The sequence below is a fragment of the Drosophila elegans genome, unplaced genomic scaffold (genome assembly GCF_018152505.1).
Source record: "Drosophila elegans isolate 14027-0461.03 unplaced genomic scaffold, ASM1815250v1 contig_814, whole genome shotgun sequence".
Lineage (NCBI taxonomy): Eukaryota > Metazoa > Arthropoda > Insecta > Diptera > Drosophilidae > Drosophila > Drosophila elegans.
Window position 1 is genome coordinate 1,630,061 of NW_024546167.1, and position 15,472 is coordinate 1,645,532.

General features: G+C 37.6%; 1 protein-coding gene across 7 annotated transcripts in view; it reads left to right on the forward strand.

The window, feature by feature from the left end:
- The first annotated feature begins 501 nt into the window (after positions 1-501).
- Positions 502-15,472, forward strand: part of LOC108141809 (probable GPI-anchored adhesin-like protein PGA55) — a 42,573-nt gene continuing 27,602 nt past the window's right edge. For 4 of the 7 annotated variants that reach the window (XM_017265376.2, XM_041710384.1, XM_041710383.1 and 1 more), the window contains exon 1: positions 502-649. The gene's annotated coding sequence lies outside the window, so the exon portion shown is untranslated. The remainder of the gene's footprint in view (positions 650-15,472) is intronic. The other 3 variants (XM_041710382.1, XM_041710386.1, XM_017265377.1) reach the window with 2 other exon arrangements.

Genomic DNA, 15,472 nt, shown 5'->3' on the forward strand with positions numbered 1-15,472 from the left:
TTTAAAGGTCTAAAAAAAAACATTGTTGGCAGATAAAAAAATATATTTAAATTTAATAAACAATTTTATGAAATAATTCATTTGCAATTAGCTGACCATTTCAGGGTTATCTTTTCATTTAAGAAAATAGGTGCAGTGGAGGATATGACTTCATTTGTTGGCGTTTAGCTTACAATTGTTGTTAACTTTTATTGTGCCAGCTCCTTTTTTGAGCAAGAACCGATAAATCAACATTTACAACAATGAGTTGAGCACAGAGTGTAGGTATGTTTATTGTGAGCCCCATTAACTTATCCCCCGCTGAAAAAGTGGAACTAAGCCAAAGAGCAGCTTCAGCTAGGCTCTCTTCTGGCCGAGGAAATCTCTTTCTGGCCAAGAGCCGCTCCCAACGGGGCTGACATCATCGAGAGACCCAGTCTCCGGACTTGGCCAAGTCGACAAAACTACAGCCAAGTGTCGGACGGAAGGCTTATTTAATGCGCGGTGCGAGCGCGAAACTCTTTTAGTACAGCGTTGGCGTGCGAGACAGACGGTTCGGTTTCTGGGCAGCAGCAGTCGCAGTCGACTTTAAAACGAGTTCGTTATAATCACTATAGAGCAAATATTGTGTGTAGACATACACACTCACCTTGCGGTGCCGAAAATAAAAGTATACAAATAATCCAGAAACAAAAACACGAGTAAACATTAAACAGTGGTGCTTGGGCGTTTTGGTGTTTTGTGACTTCAAGTGAAGCCAAGCGTTGAGTGTGAAATGCAAAACTGGCGAACTCAAGACTCAAGTCCGTCTCAAAGACTGAGCAGCCCGAGGAGAGTCCCGAAAAACAAGCAATTGTCTAGAAAGTGAAACACCAGAGAGACAAAAGGAAAAGTCCGAGAAAGGGAAAGGTTGTGGCTTCTCGGGTTTTTCATTTGTCGCTTAGATCAGATGCTCCGTCAGGTGCAACGCTTAGAAGCCGCTGGCCACCAAATACCACCCCCCCGAAGCCCAAAAAAAAAACAGCTGTTACACTCAAAGACAATCGCCCACTGATCATTGAGACTTTTCAATAATTTTTGTCCAATGCCTAGCTGACTACGCGTTTTTCGTATTCATCGAGAGCTGACAAAAATTATTGAAAATTAAAAAAAAAAGAAAAATAAATTCCCCTATACCACGCGTTTTTTTGTTTGTTTAATTCGAATTGCCATTGATTCATTGAGCCCCTTGTCTGTGTGCCTGTAACTGTGTGCGTGCGTGTGTGTGCTGGTGAATACAATCAACGGAGCACGGCGAAAAAAAAAGGAAAAAAAGCGGCCAAGCGACATTGATGCCAATCGCCAGTGCAGTTGTTGTTGTTGCTGCCTCCGTCCGCTTTTTGCATCGGACCAGAATATAATGAAATAAAGCCAAATAAAATATAAGCTAAAACGCCTTCAGTGGACATCGGGCTGGAAAGAGATATCTGCGCAGACAGGTACGTGCAATTCGTCTCATTTTGATTTATTTCAACTGAACTCTGGCCATAAATTGTGGTGTGTACATATATTTTTGCTAGTCTAATAGGCATTGAAACTCACATGAAAATTGCCAGAAACTTGGTGAGAGGCGTTAGGACCTAAGACAAATTGCTGACCAAAAATCGATCAACTAATGAGCTAATAACTATACTCGATGATGCAATAAGTCAGTGAGAAAATTGTTTAGAATTTAGATATAAAGTATAAACATGACTTCTCAAAAAATAATAATTAATAAAAGCTAAAAAGGCAAAATTGATTGGTTTTTATTAATATCGTTAAAACATTAAACATATGTAGACAGAAAACAAGTACTATTATTGGTAAAACATTGAATAAAACTTCCACGTTGAGGTCATTGACTATAGCATTTTCTTTTCACTTGCTGCTAATTTATTTTCCATTCAAATCCAACAAAAATTGCAAATAAAAGAAATACATTCTCTTTTACGCCAAGAAACCATTCCCATAATTATAATTATGTCGGAAATCAGCCATTTCGCCCTGCTCCATTTCAAGCAGCCAACAATGGAAGAGAATATTCTTATGCTTTCCATTGTCTGATTTATAAATTTATTTTTCTCAGTTAATAATTTGGTCTGCACACATCTCGTCTGATATGATAATTTGTGTACCCCAAAGTTGGCCAATTTGTCTTATTACCACCTCCACCCAACTCATCAGGGCTCATTAGGGATCCCAATCAACTATGCATATATCATATATCATGAATCATTAGTATATTTTCGAACAATTGAGGTTCAATGATTCTAGAGCTGGGCATGAGTTCACAGATTGCCCATTAGTCATCAGAATGTCCAGACTCTGGCACTCACGCCATTTGAGGATAGTTGTCTGGTTTTGTTTCTTTGCTTTTATTTCATATATTTACTGCGGACTCTTTTTATGTAGACCGAAACTTCTTCTATATCCAGTGATTTCGCGGACGACAAATGTCGCATTGGGATTTTGTGGCATGCATTAGTGCAAATTACCATTTGGGCTCAAAAGGTGTTGGCCCCAATTGTCACCTCCGAGAGATATTGAAACGGAAAACTGGGCGCGGAACGCAGAGCTTATGGCATATTGCATTACCTCGTCAAAAAGCGCGATAATACTTGATTTCTTTACCTGTATACATGTATATGTATTTTTATGGGCACGCGCCTTCGGGTCGTTTTATCGGTCGTGCTGAATGTCAGAGTTAGAACTTGAGTTGCTCGTGGTTGACATTAAGACCATTTCAACACCACAGCGAGAGACTTTTTAATTAAGCTAAAATTACCAATGGGTTATAGTTAAGTCTAAAATGGGAAGCAGGGATATTTCCATGCTGAAAGGATTTCAAATTAGTCGAGCCTCTCACGTTTATTTTCTCATTTTGTATGCCGAAATTGCAGCTGGCACTTTACTTTACACACCCTTTATGACCAGATAAGGTTTAATGGTGGCTGGCAGCCCAAAATTCAAATTTCGTTTTGTATTCATAATAATTCTGAATGATATTCATGACAATTTTAAATGTGCATCGAAATTGATTTCTATTGTTATATTTTTTTCCAAAGAAATACAAAAAAAAAACGCACAAAACAAAGCCTTTCAAATTATTAGCTTTGGGTCTTGTGGCCGAGGAATAAATAAAATTCTTTATAAATCATTTTCTAGCAAATGTTTCCAATGAACTTTGCCAGACTTTTGCAATTTGTTTGCTTTTCGCAACCAAATATTTATCTTTTCGGGTTTGAGGAGGATGTGCAAATTTGATTCATGGAAAATTTGGATTTAAAGCCTGGCTCAAGGTCTTTTTCAGGCTATGAGGAGCTCAGAAGGCTTGGTTTTCTGGGTTAAAATTTTATTGTTTGACCCATTGGCTTATAAATCCTGGGTTCTCAGTTTTGTTGTTTTTCTTTCAGTCGCCAGCCATAATTAAACCATAAACACCTCAAAACATGCTACCATATTTAACACACAAGAGAACCCCACACAGAGTGGTGGTGACCCACCCATCACAACTGCCAAACGACCCACACGACACCGTTTTCTTGTTTCATTTTTCATTTTTCACCCAAGACAATGCCAAATCATTGAGCAGCCAAAAAACTGCAGCAAACAAACACCTCCGCGAAACAGACAGCGACCACGATCCACTGAACAGTGGATTGGAGGCCCAACCTATAGACATGTTTAATCAATTTAAATTACCTTCAATTAGGCGCTTTGTTCGTGGTTCCGCGGACATTGCGAAAAGTCTTCGGCTCGGCATCTGCATAAATGAAATTCAAATGAGGAAAATGCCACTAACTAATTTGTTTAGATTCCCCGACTCTCAAATGAATGCATGCATATCAGACTTTGAATTGGCCAATGCTGGCAATTAAACATTTAATAGCTTCATTCGATATGCATAATGGACAGAGCTTGAAGGGGGGGTGGGTGGACTGTAGTGGGTGTCGGCTCTGTTTTGGGTTCATAAAAATAATTTGCTAAAGAATAGAGTGTGAACAGATCGGGAAGGGGCTGAGGAAATTGTGAATAGATTTTATTGTGGCTCTGAGTGAGTTTTTGATGTCTTTTTAAGCTGACCATAAAATAGAACAATGCAATAAATAGTACTTGATTTGATTTCATTCAATTATGACCAATAAAAATGTAATAGAGTGTATTTATATCTCTTAGGAGATTTTTTTAGATACTGTAATACACATGTAAATGATAAATTTCGTTATTTTTTGAGTTATTTGCCAGCAGTAACATTTATATTTACTTAGGTTTGACTTAATTGTAAGTAGATTAAAAGATGCCAATATCCTAAAAGCTGCAAAACCTCTGAAAATTTTCATGGCGTGGAAATAGGCTTTGCCAGTCAGTCAAATACGAAAGACTTAGGACACAAACTTGGACAAAATTGGCTTTCGCGAGTGCATACAATTAATCTCTTTATCCAAACTCAGCGAGTGCGCTCTAAGTGAAAGTTTTCCATGGCCAATCGTCTAAATATCAAAGTGTCGTCGCTCGTCAACTGCCACTTTAATCCTGCTGGTACCATTTAAATGAGCCATCAAATCGGCACCCCAACCGAGTCGCGTCTCCCGACTTGTGTCATTGAACCAACAAATCAAAGCCGCTTACCAAAAGTCACACAAAAACTCTTAGTTTGCAGTCGTCAACGCTCAGGATTGATGACAAGCCAAGCAATGCCAAATGACAATTATTTACGCGGCAAAGTGTCATAAAATAGAGGAATGAAAAAGGCTGAAAAAACCTACTACTAAAACCAGAAACCAGAGCCAAATGACAGCGTACAAAAAGCCGAAATGTGTTTATTGACGTCATTCCATGGAGCCAACAAGCCGACAGGCACAAAAAACTTTTAATGTGGAGAAAATCCAGGCTCCGTCCGGGTTTTTCAATTTTTTTTTTGCGGGAGGACCCGAGGGAGTGGACCAAAGCGAACCAGCGCCACCCGCTGAGCCGTAGCCAAAGCCAAAGCCGAAGCCAAAAAATGCCTGCGAATTGTAATAATTGCAAACAATTACAGAGACACTAAAGCGAGGTGGAAAAAATGAGAGTAGTGGTGGCATTTATGAAAAAGACTTTTTGATACCCCTCAAAAGGTCTACGAAACATACAAAACAAGTGCAACTCATACTAAATACTTGATTCCAAAACTAAGTACCATCAGTTATTTATACAAAAAGTAAAGCAATTATATAAAACTCATCTATAGAAAACTTAACGAAAGTAAATAAAAATTGTACGAGCTAACTGGCTCTTAAAATCTATTAATATACGTTTCAGATTTTTACAATCACACATACTTAGACATTTAAGTATGAACAAACCTTATTATTCCAATTCAACTGAAACTGCCTCATAAAACCTAATACCCCTTGCTGAAAATCACTCATTGGATAGCATTTCGCGGACATCAAACTCTGGCCATTGTCTTGTCTGAGATTTTGCCAGAGCTTGTGGAGCATATTTGCCTGATCAGGGGTTAACTTCTTGTAGCTTTCATATGGGTGCAGAGCGACCATATTAAATCCCATTAGTTGAGGGTTCAGTTCGGTTCAGTCCTGACTTGGCTCCTGTCTCATGCTTAGTTTTTTGGTTTTTTGTTTATTTATTTTTTATTTTTACTTGCTTGCATAAATTATGTTCACGATATTCTCTTGTTCAGGGGGACGTCACCTCTGGGCACTCGTCTTTCGTTTTTTCTTCAGTTTTCGGGGGATTTTGGGTACGGACTTAATGTGGAGCTGCCAATTACGAGCATGAAGGTCTTTGACTGCGCAATCTTAGCAGCACCAACCAACGACTACATAGACAGCTAGAAAATTTGTAACATTTTGTTGTTGTCTTAGCTCATTTCGAGTTTGTTTTTTCAGCTTATGACTTGTTTTTCATGGTTTTAATTTGTTCGTCGTTGCTTATCCCATGAAGTCAAGCAATTATATTATTTATTATTGCTTATTTTTTCCTCTCAAACGTTTTTTCCTAATATTTTGTGAATGTTTTTCACGCTCTTGAGTTGATTGGCTTGCAAAACGCTTAAGATATGGCAATGAAAATTGTTGTACAATGTCAAGCAGATAATCGAGATTTTGCCTGCTGGTCTAATGCAAATGCTTTCCATGGCAGGCAGATATATTTGTTTTCCAAGCATTTTCATTAATTTTTCAGGCATTTCCCACTTGCACTTTCTGTCATCAAGCCAAGAAAACTGACGGCCGACAGAAACAATTTTTTTCAATTAACTCCGATCGCCATTCGCAATTAACTTTTACACGATTTCTAAATGGAAGCTTTGACAGTCGATCGGAGTTTTTCCGTTAACCCACATACCTTGGTTCAGCAATTGTTTGTTCGGTTAATTTGTTTTACCATTTATAATTTAATGTTTTAATTAGCTTTAAGCTTTACCAATTAATCAGCTAGAATATTTTTAATGGCCTCTGTACTTTTAAATTTATATTCTCATTTCTTACCCACAGCCAACGTTATTTAATAATTGCCAAACTTCTGGGCTTAGTTGCCAAACAGCAAATTAAAAACTAACTGACAAATTGCATGTAGCACGCGTAGCTAAAAAAAATAATAAAAATGTATTTTCAGCATTTGACAATAAAAAAACTAATTAATTTTATGTGAGAATTAAGTCTTATCTATTTTTATTATGCAATATTTAATCAAAAATGTTAATATGTATTTATATTATATTTAAAAAAGTTTTTAATTAAATAAGTATTTGTCAACTTTATTCAATAATAAAATTGTTCATTCTCAAAGAAAAGAAAAATTAAAAATTTTAGGCAGAAAATTAGGCACATTTACAATATATTTTTTTTTATATAGACAAACAACATGACCTTAAGTAAAATCTAATCTAAATTTCTATGTTTCCAAATATGTTGTAACGATAAAATCGTTTTTCGTCGCGTCGTTTTGAGCGTTTTTTGATAGCTCAATTTCCTCTGTTTATATTTCGGTCGTTAGAAAAGTTCAAGTTGAAATTTAATAATGCGGGCTAATTGGTTGAAATTATATAACAGTATTTATATGGGGCGATATGCAAATTTTTGTCGGCGCACACACGTGAAGGTCGTCGCTGCCCTAGAATTAAAGACAGAAATGGCTTTTGTGCGACTTTATAACTATTGAGGTGCGATAACTGGGCGAGGAAACAAGCAATTTCGTGTTATTTTTTCGGGCTGTTTTCTGTTCCCTGACCCTGAAAATTAATTGACTTCGTACAACGGGGGAATACTCAATAACTCTCTTTCTGTATACACTATTGACGGCTTGCTTAGTCAGGCTTTAATAAGTCCAATGGCCCAGCAGGTTCAGTTATGTGTGGGGGGATTGGCTGACATTCATATGGCTGCATGGGCTGCAAATTCGGTTACTCAATACGAAACGCGGAACCAAGATATAATTTTCCTATATCTTGCGGTTGCGCCCGACACTCACAGACATTCAGACATAATTTCCTTAAACTTTTTCAACTTCATTCTGCGTTTTGGCGGCTTTCACTTTTCCGTTTCGCTGTTCACTTTTCCTTAACAACTCACTTTTGTATCGATTATTGATTATTGCTCTCATTTTGGTCCATGTGTTTTTCTTCTTTTTGCTCCTGCTAAAATGAAAAGTTTTCGTTTCGCCATTTGTCATAATTAATTTTTGCGCTTTATGATTTAATTGTTGCAAGAAATGGCAACAACTGACAATAACCGGCCGCACAAAAAGTGAACATTTTGAAAGTCATTAGGTCTGTGGATGGATTGAAATCTTTTATGCTATCGCTCTACTTTAACTATAGAGGTGATGCGGTGTGATTGAGTGTAGGTGATAAATCGACCGAAGCGAAAGTTACAATAAAAGGCCATGTGTTTGGTTTTGAAATTGAATTTGAAATGTCTGGAGTTTGGGAATAGATTCCTGTGAGAGATGGGTTTGGGTAAGATCAGTTTTTTGTTTTTTTTTTTTAAACTGAACATGTTTATGATGATTAGGCTTTAAGAAAGTTGGAAGATATTTAAATGTATCTTAGTTTTAGGATTTTCGCTATAAACACTTATTTATTTCTTACATTTTGGGCTTCTACAAAAAATTGCAAGTAATTGTAATAAATCTCTTTTGATTTTAGAAATAAATTTTTTTTTTTTTAATTTAATTTTTTATTTACAATCTGTCTAATGACAATAAGTAAATTGTATCACTAATATTTACATAATAGGAATAGCAGATTTCCAGTGAAACCTGCTATTAATTTAATTTCTCGTTTACTTAAATGTACCTATCAGGGAGATCAAGAATGTGGAATCTTTTGAGTCTTCTAAATGTTAAGCTATTGTCTAAAAGACCTAGGGCTAAATTATTTACATGATTGTGAAGTCTGTCTGTATATTTCTTACTATATTTTTTTATCTCCTCTTTTACAGTTGGAATATTTAGATCTTTATGAATATTTGCATTGGTTACATAATATGGAGCGTTAACAATTTGTCGCAAAATTTTTGATTGGTAGCGCTGAAGTATTTCAATATTTGAATTGCTAGCTGTTCCCCAGAGTTGGATAGCGTAGGTCCAAACAGGCTTCAAAATGGCTTTGTAGAGAAGAATTTTGTTTTCCAAAGTGGCTGCTGATTTTCTACCTAGTAACCAGGACATTTTCAGTGTTTTCACAAAGTTAATTCAGATTTCGAAGTTTGGCGATTCTAGACTCACAAACGATTTGTTTATCGAGTGCAAATGGAAATCTTCCCCAATTATGTAATTTCCCCTTACTCATAGCTGACCAACATAATTTAGCAAACATCCAAGTCATCCTCTTGCATGATTTGCATTCGGGCTTATGGCTCTTGCACAAACCACCTCATTATGTTCAGTTGGAAAGCTATATTTTGCATTAGATCGAGCCAGCAGAAGGCGGCGTGTTAATCAGCAATTTAGAATATTTTCTGCACTCGCAGTTTGTTTTTCCTGTTTGGGGCCAAAAAGCCCAGCACAAAAGATGTCGAGTGGTGGAGGGCCCAGATTTCGTTTCCTGTTTCTTGGACACTTTGTGGCTATTATTGTAGTTGTTGGCACAGCTGTTGCATTTATCATGTAACTCACACAAAAACGGACATCTGAGGAGAGGGCGGCGGATCGGAGGTGGTAAGGGCCCTTAGAGGCCCGGCCAAGAAGCTGCTGCATTGATTTCCTTTCTGCTATCTTGACAGCATTTACTTTGTGGTCTGCAGGGGACCCAAAGGGGGTGGTTGGGGCAACACTTCGACAGAGACAAACGAAATAAATGCGCGATCGGGCGATAAACTATTTTTAAAGACAGCCACAAAAGGAACTAACAACGCAGCAGCCGCCAAGGCAATAACAACAGGAAAGAAGTAAGCCTCGCAATGATTCAGATGGGGGTTAGGGTAAACTGATGCCCTAGAAATATTTTCCAAGGGGTATATATGGGAGCTGAAAAAGTAAAAGGTAAAGAATTAAAAATGTTCTATATACTTAACTCAATGAACATCCAAATAGTTTCAAAATTATTCTTATCTTGATTTTTCAAGTTTAATGACTTTCTTTTTAATATCATAAAATTCTTACGTATGTTTCACGTCTAACAATAGTACCAGTTATTGTATCTATAAGAAAAGTACCTTTTCTTGAACTATTATTATTGTATACATAATTTAAAATTTAAATAACATGTTTTTGAAGTCTTTTACTTTATTTTATGTTAAAACAACATAGTTTTTAAAATGTTTGTTTTGAATATAGAGGATAAAGTTATAGCATTTAGCTTTTTTATACTAAGGTTAAAGTTCTGGATATTAAGGGGTGAAATCTTAAATTGGTTTGTTTTTCCCAAGCAGGGCAGATTAAATAATTTAATATTATTTTTAAGTTTAAAATGTGTTTACTTATTTATTCATAATTTGAAGTTAATATTGCGCTGTTTCCTATTTATATAGTCCATAAATTTAATTAAAGTCCGGAAAGTTTTTATCATAACGTTCTATGAAAAGGTTAATTCTGTATAGGTAATTAATATACCCCGTGATTAAGTGACCTAGCAGAGCAATCGAAAGACACCTTGAAATGATTTCTCACACAGCGAGACAGAGATGGCCAGAGCCGTGGAGTTTGGGCCCTAACAAGCTGCAGCACTTAGGATGCTCTGGCCAGACCCCTTCCACCGAATCTTCTGCTGATTCTGGGGGAGGAGAGTCCCAAGTCCCAATGGCTGTTTGTTTAAGGCCTTGGTTAGCTTTAAAAGGAGCTGCAGCTTATTTCCTGCTGCTGCTGCTGCTATTGCTATTCTGAACAGACAGTTCTAAGCAGCAGCAGCAGCAGCAGCAGCAGCAGGCGAGGTGGATGGGCATCCTTTTGTCTTTTGGCCAAAAGGCATCAGAGCTTGTTAGCCGGCCAGTCCAGCTGCTGTCTGTTTTCTGCCATTTCAAGTTTGTCGCTTGTACGGACCACGTACTTGCAGTATTGACCATTTTTAGCCATTTAAGTACACTTTGGTCATTGTTAAGTACTTTTGCGTGTCAGGGGCGCATTCGACTCCGGTGCGCTGTTCTGTTTCTGTTCTTCGGCTGCCTTTGGGGGCACATGTTTTACCTGGTTATTTATGGGAAAAGTGTCAGCGCTAATCAAACGGCTGAATCACAATCTATTTGGTATGTGCTTGGCATTGTTGTGTGAGCTCGTATTGTATTGGTCCCGAAAGGTCGAAGAACTAGAATTTCTATAAAAACAAAGATTCTACGATGCTCTATGCAGTTTATTTGGTCCATCCGCCGAAGGCGATTTGAATCTTTAGAGCAAAGACGTGCAGTGTTAATGTCAGTGTGTTTTTTTGGCCAAGTTCCAACTTCCAGTTCCTGGATATGGTTTTGCGCACAGCCAGTCACTGCGAACTCCCATAAACTGCAGTTTTATGACCAACGTGTGGCGAGCCATGCGGAATAATCCAAATGACGCAATATGGCGACATATTCAACAGAAACTTTTCGTTTGATCTTTGTGCTGAGACACGTGTGGCCCGAAAAAATTTGTCATCGCCCACGCAACGGGATTACGATAGAACTCTAGGAAATCTGATCTTGGGCTCTCGTTCATTGACTGACATCCATCAGAGTCCCATTTACGTCTCAGTTCCACCTAACCTAACCTTACTCAATTAAAAGATCAAGTCGACTGATGGCAAAGCCTAGACAAACAAGTTCTACGGGTCAACGTTTCATGACTTAACGGCAAAATCGCAAAAAAAAATAAGAGAAGATAAAGTCCCAAGCCGTGTGACGGACAATCAATATGGAAATTGGACAAAAGGAAAGAAGAAAGAACGTAATCGGAGCTAGAAATTAAAACGACTTAGTGATCAAACACGATCAGCGAATCATAGAAAGACGTGAAATAATTATATTACCCAATGGTTAAAGTCCAAACAAAATATATTACTTAATTTATCTTACACTTCAACGTTCGAATCTAATGACAATTTGATTTGCAGCCATTAATTATAAGAACTTAAAACATAAATTCACGTCATTTTTAAAAATGCAATTGTTGATTCTGTGAAGTCAAGAACGGTTTCTTTGAAGCTGTTAAGCCTGTAAAGTTAAATATGAACAAGGTATTTCTTCAAAAAACCTCTTACTCGCCATTCAAGCAACGTAAAAATGAAGCTGTCATCGATTATCTGAATTATTTCCGCGTGCAACTGTGAAACAACGAAACCGAAAAGCAAAATAAATAAATAATGAAAATTGAAATTTTTTTTTGACCAATACAAAGAATGAACAAAGAGCGAAGCGAAATTCCCTCAAAAGCGTTTCAGCTGTCAAAAGCCTGTCAGTCTGACGGATTGCTCGACCGTTTTGTCTTTTATTTGGTCCCGTCTGTTTTCTTTTCGGTTTTTCTCTTTCATTAAGTGCAACAACGCCGCAAAGTTGCCCTTTGCGCTCGTTATTTCGGTTTGGCCAGACAAACAAAACGCAAATTACGCAAAAAAGATACGAAAAAATACGAAATTAACCGTTAAGTTGTGTAATTTCACCCAAAATGCTAACGGCAATTCATACATTTTGTATTTTAACAAGTCATTCCGTTTTATTAGCAGGAATTTTTCATCCAGTTTTGGAGTAAGTGAAAAAACAAAAGACTTAGGCGACGAACTTGGTGAAATGGGCGCAGGAAAGAACGATATAACTGTGACTCAATGGGAACGCACCGATGGGCCAAAGGGGGAAATTTCATGACAAAACGAAAAGACTACTAAAATCACATTTTATTTGTCTCTGTCGTTGGATGATTTCCAGTTTCCAGTTTTAATTAGCATACTGATGCGAGCAGCCATGAGACGGCAGCCAAGTTTTGCCCCCAGTTCTGTCTGACGCCCCCACACTGGCCGATCAGCAAAGTAAAAAGGCAAAAATTAACTTTAATTTCCAGCCAAGCGACCGTTCGACCGAGTGAGTGACCATCAGACACTCTTGGGAAACTGGTTTCCTCTGGCCAACAGATGTGACTTCGAATGCGTTTCCAACTGACACCGAGTGTTCAGAAGGGGGCGACGATGGATATGGGGATGGCGATGCGATGCGATGCGATGCTGACTCTGTGGTGAAGATCTAAAGCTAAACATGGTATTATAAAGTGGAACGCCTTCAAAGTCAAGTTCAATGACGTACTCATGCCATCAAGTACTGAAAATACTCGCGGCAAGTATCAGAAAAGGTCCGGCCGATAAGATAGGTTGTTGTACAACCAAACATTCGTACATGGCAATGACAAAGCAAACAAAACAAGCTAAGCTTAGCTTAGTTGGGCATAAGGAACAACAACAGCAACAATAGCGGCAGCGACTTGTTAAATAATTTATGTGATAAGGCTGATTGCGAATCGTGTTCAATTTGCATATCTAATAGGCCATAAACAGCTTCTGTTGCATGAAATTAGTTAAACAAAAAGAGGAATACTCGCCGTAGAATAGGGGCACCAAGCACTTTCCCCTTCCATTGTTCACTAGACTCGTTCGCAAAGTTCCCAAAGAACCTTCAAATAATGCGAAGTTAACTTGTATTACTCTCTTTTTTTTTCTATCAGTCACGCTTGACAAATCACTCCACTTTTGACTTTCTTCTCGCAAGCCTCAAATAAGTATCAAGTTTATTTTATTTTGCTCTTTACCCTGCATATAATTACGGTCACAAGACAACTGCCATTCTACCACCAAAGTACTTTTCGCTTTTGCTTTCTGTTCGAGCCATGGCACCCATTGTGCCAGTTGTTCGGGAACCACAATTGACAGAAAAGCGACACGAAGAATGTGTCATAAAATGGTGCAAAATAAAGTGAACTGAAATCAGGAGAAATGTCAGAGATTTCTCACAGCAGCAGTGGCAATTGGCATCTGGCATCTGGCAGCAGCAGCCAGCTGTTGGGTGAAAGTCGTTTGGTTTTCGGTACTTCACTGTGTAGTGGGTACTTTAGATATACTCGGGCATATAATTTTCTGTAATGACATTGAAAGACACAATTGGTGTCAACGAATTGAAGAATGAAAGTTCTGCTTTTGGCGAAAGGGAATTTGAAGTTGTAGAAATTTGTTAACAAACCTTAGTTAACACCAACGAAGTTGAAGTACTGCAGTATATTTACCTAGTTAGGTATTATAACATATTCAGTGTTTTTGGAACACATAAAAATAAACATATTGTCAATAAAACTTCCTCAGATTATATAAACTTACAAAAGAACTTTCCGACTCCATTCTTTTTTTAAAAAGAGATTAATACATTTAAAAGTTGTAATAATACGACGACAAATCAATAGAATAATACGTATGTATGAATTTTGATAATGTTCAAAGCATTCCAAATTTTCTTAAAATTAATATGAAACCAATTTAAAAAGCATATCTCTTGCTGTCAATTAAAATTCTAATATCCGTTGGTGTTCGCCAGCAGGAGTCTTTCGCCTTATTTAATTCCATTTATGTAAATGAAAGCCCGATCCATCTTAATCTGCGAACAAAATTCGCACACCAGCCATGTCAACTTATCGTGGCATCGCCAACTTCATATGCAAATTTGGCCACTCTTTCATTGTTATTTCTTTCTTTTCGGTATCTATGGCAACATTTTGCATGTTTTTCTCCACCTTCTCTTGCCAAAATCGAAACCAATTAAAGCCAACAAAAGACTGCGGCGACAAATGCGCGCACACAGCTTGTTTGAGGTGTTCAAGGCTGGAGATTAGCTAGCGACAAGAAATGAGCGACAAGCAGCGCAAATCAATCAGCAAAATAGCGCCAAATTATTATGTAAATTATAATTTCTTACTGCCGGAGTTGCCTTGCCGCCACAAAAGTAAAAGTGTAAAACAATGATGAAATTATGTTTCAGCGGCTGACAAAAAGGAAACCATGAAAAATCCGACCAAAAAAAATATATGTTTACGGCTCATATTTCACTTAAGCGAAAACGACAAAAAGGTGAGCCGCAAGTCGAGGAGTTTGTGGGCCACCCAGCGGGTTCCCTTGTAGGCGTCACTTGTAATTAACTTTTGGCCCTGCAGCGACCCTTTTCCCTTCCACCGAATCCCCAGCCTCTTTCCCGCTGTCGTTTTTCTTTCGTTACGCTTCATTTAATATGCAGTTCCTGATTTTCGCCTTTTCTTTTCGCTCTGTCTGTTCGCATTGCCAAACGGCTCATTTATTTTGTCACATTGGAGCTTGAAATGCATGTGGGAGCGCGAAAAAGAAGGGCGGAGGTTGGTTAAATACTATACGTTTTGTGGCCAGATCTTTCAAGTCCGATAAACCCTGGATGTTGGCTTTATTTATTGGCTTGTTTCACTTTTGGGGGCAAAACCGCTGTGAGGGCGATTAGTTGTAAATGTTGCCTGACAATTGCAGGCGCCGCGGCATGCAACTCAATTTGTTTCCTTTTCGAAAAGATATTTATGTGACGAACTATGTTTTAGTTCACCAAGACAGCTCGTTACCTGTTATTGTTAAAATACGGAGACTAATGTCTTAGACAACGACTGCTCAATGACTCATAAACTGATTTAAATAATAAACAAATCAATTACGAATTAAAAAAATAACAATATACAACTAAAAGTGTCAAGTTCTTCAACGCCCCAAAAGACCTTTGGTTTTATTAAAATTTCACACTAAGTACTCTTCCAAACAATTCTAAGGAAAATTTCTTGTGTTAAAATTACACTTTGAGCACATTTTACTCACTGTCATATAGAAAGTTTTTCACAAGAAAATTTGTTAATTTTTTATCTACGCGAGATTCAACTATCTATGGTAATACCAATACCTTCATGACTCAATTCCTCAACGTAAACAAACCGAATTGTTAAAGCAAGCATCTCTGGTTTGTATGTTTTCTGTTGATTTAGTCTATGCTTGCTAATTATAAGATCTAATATTTGTTTACAAATAAAA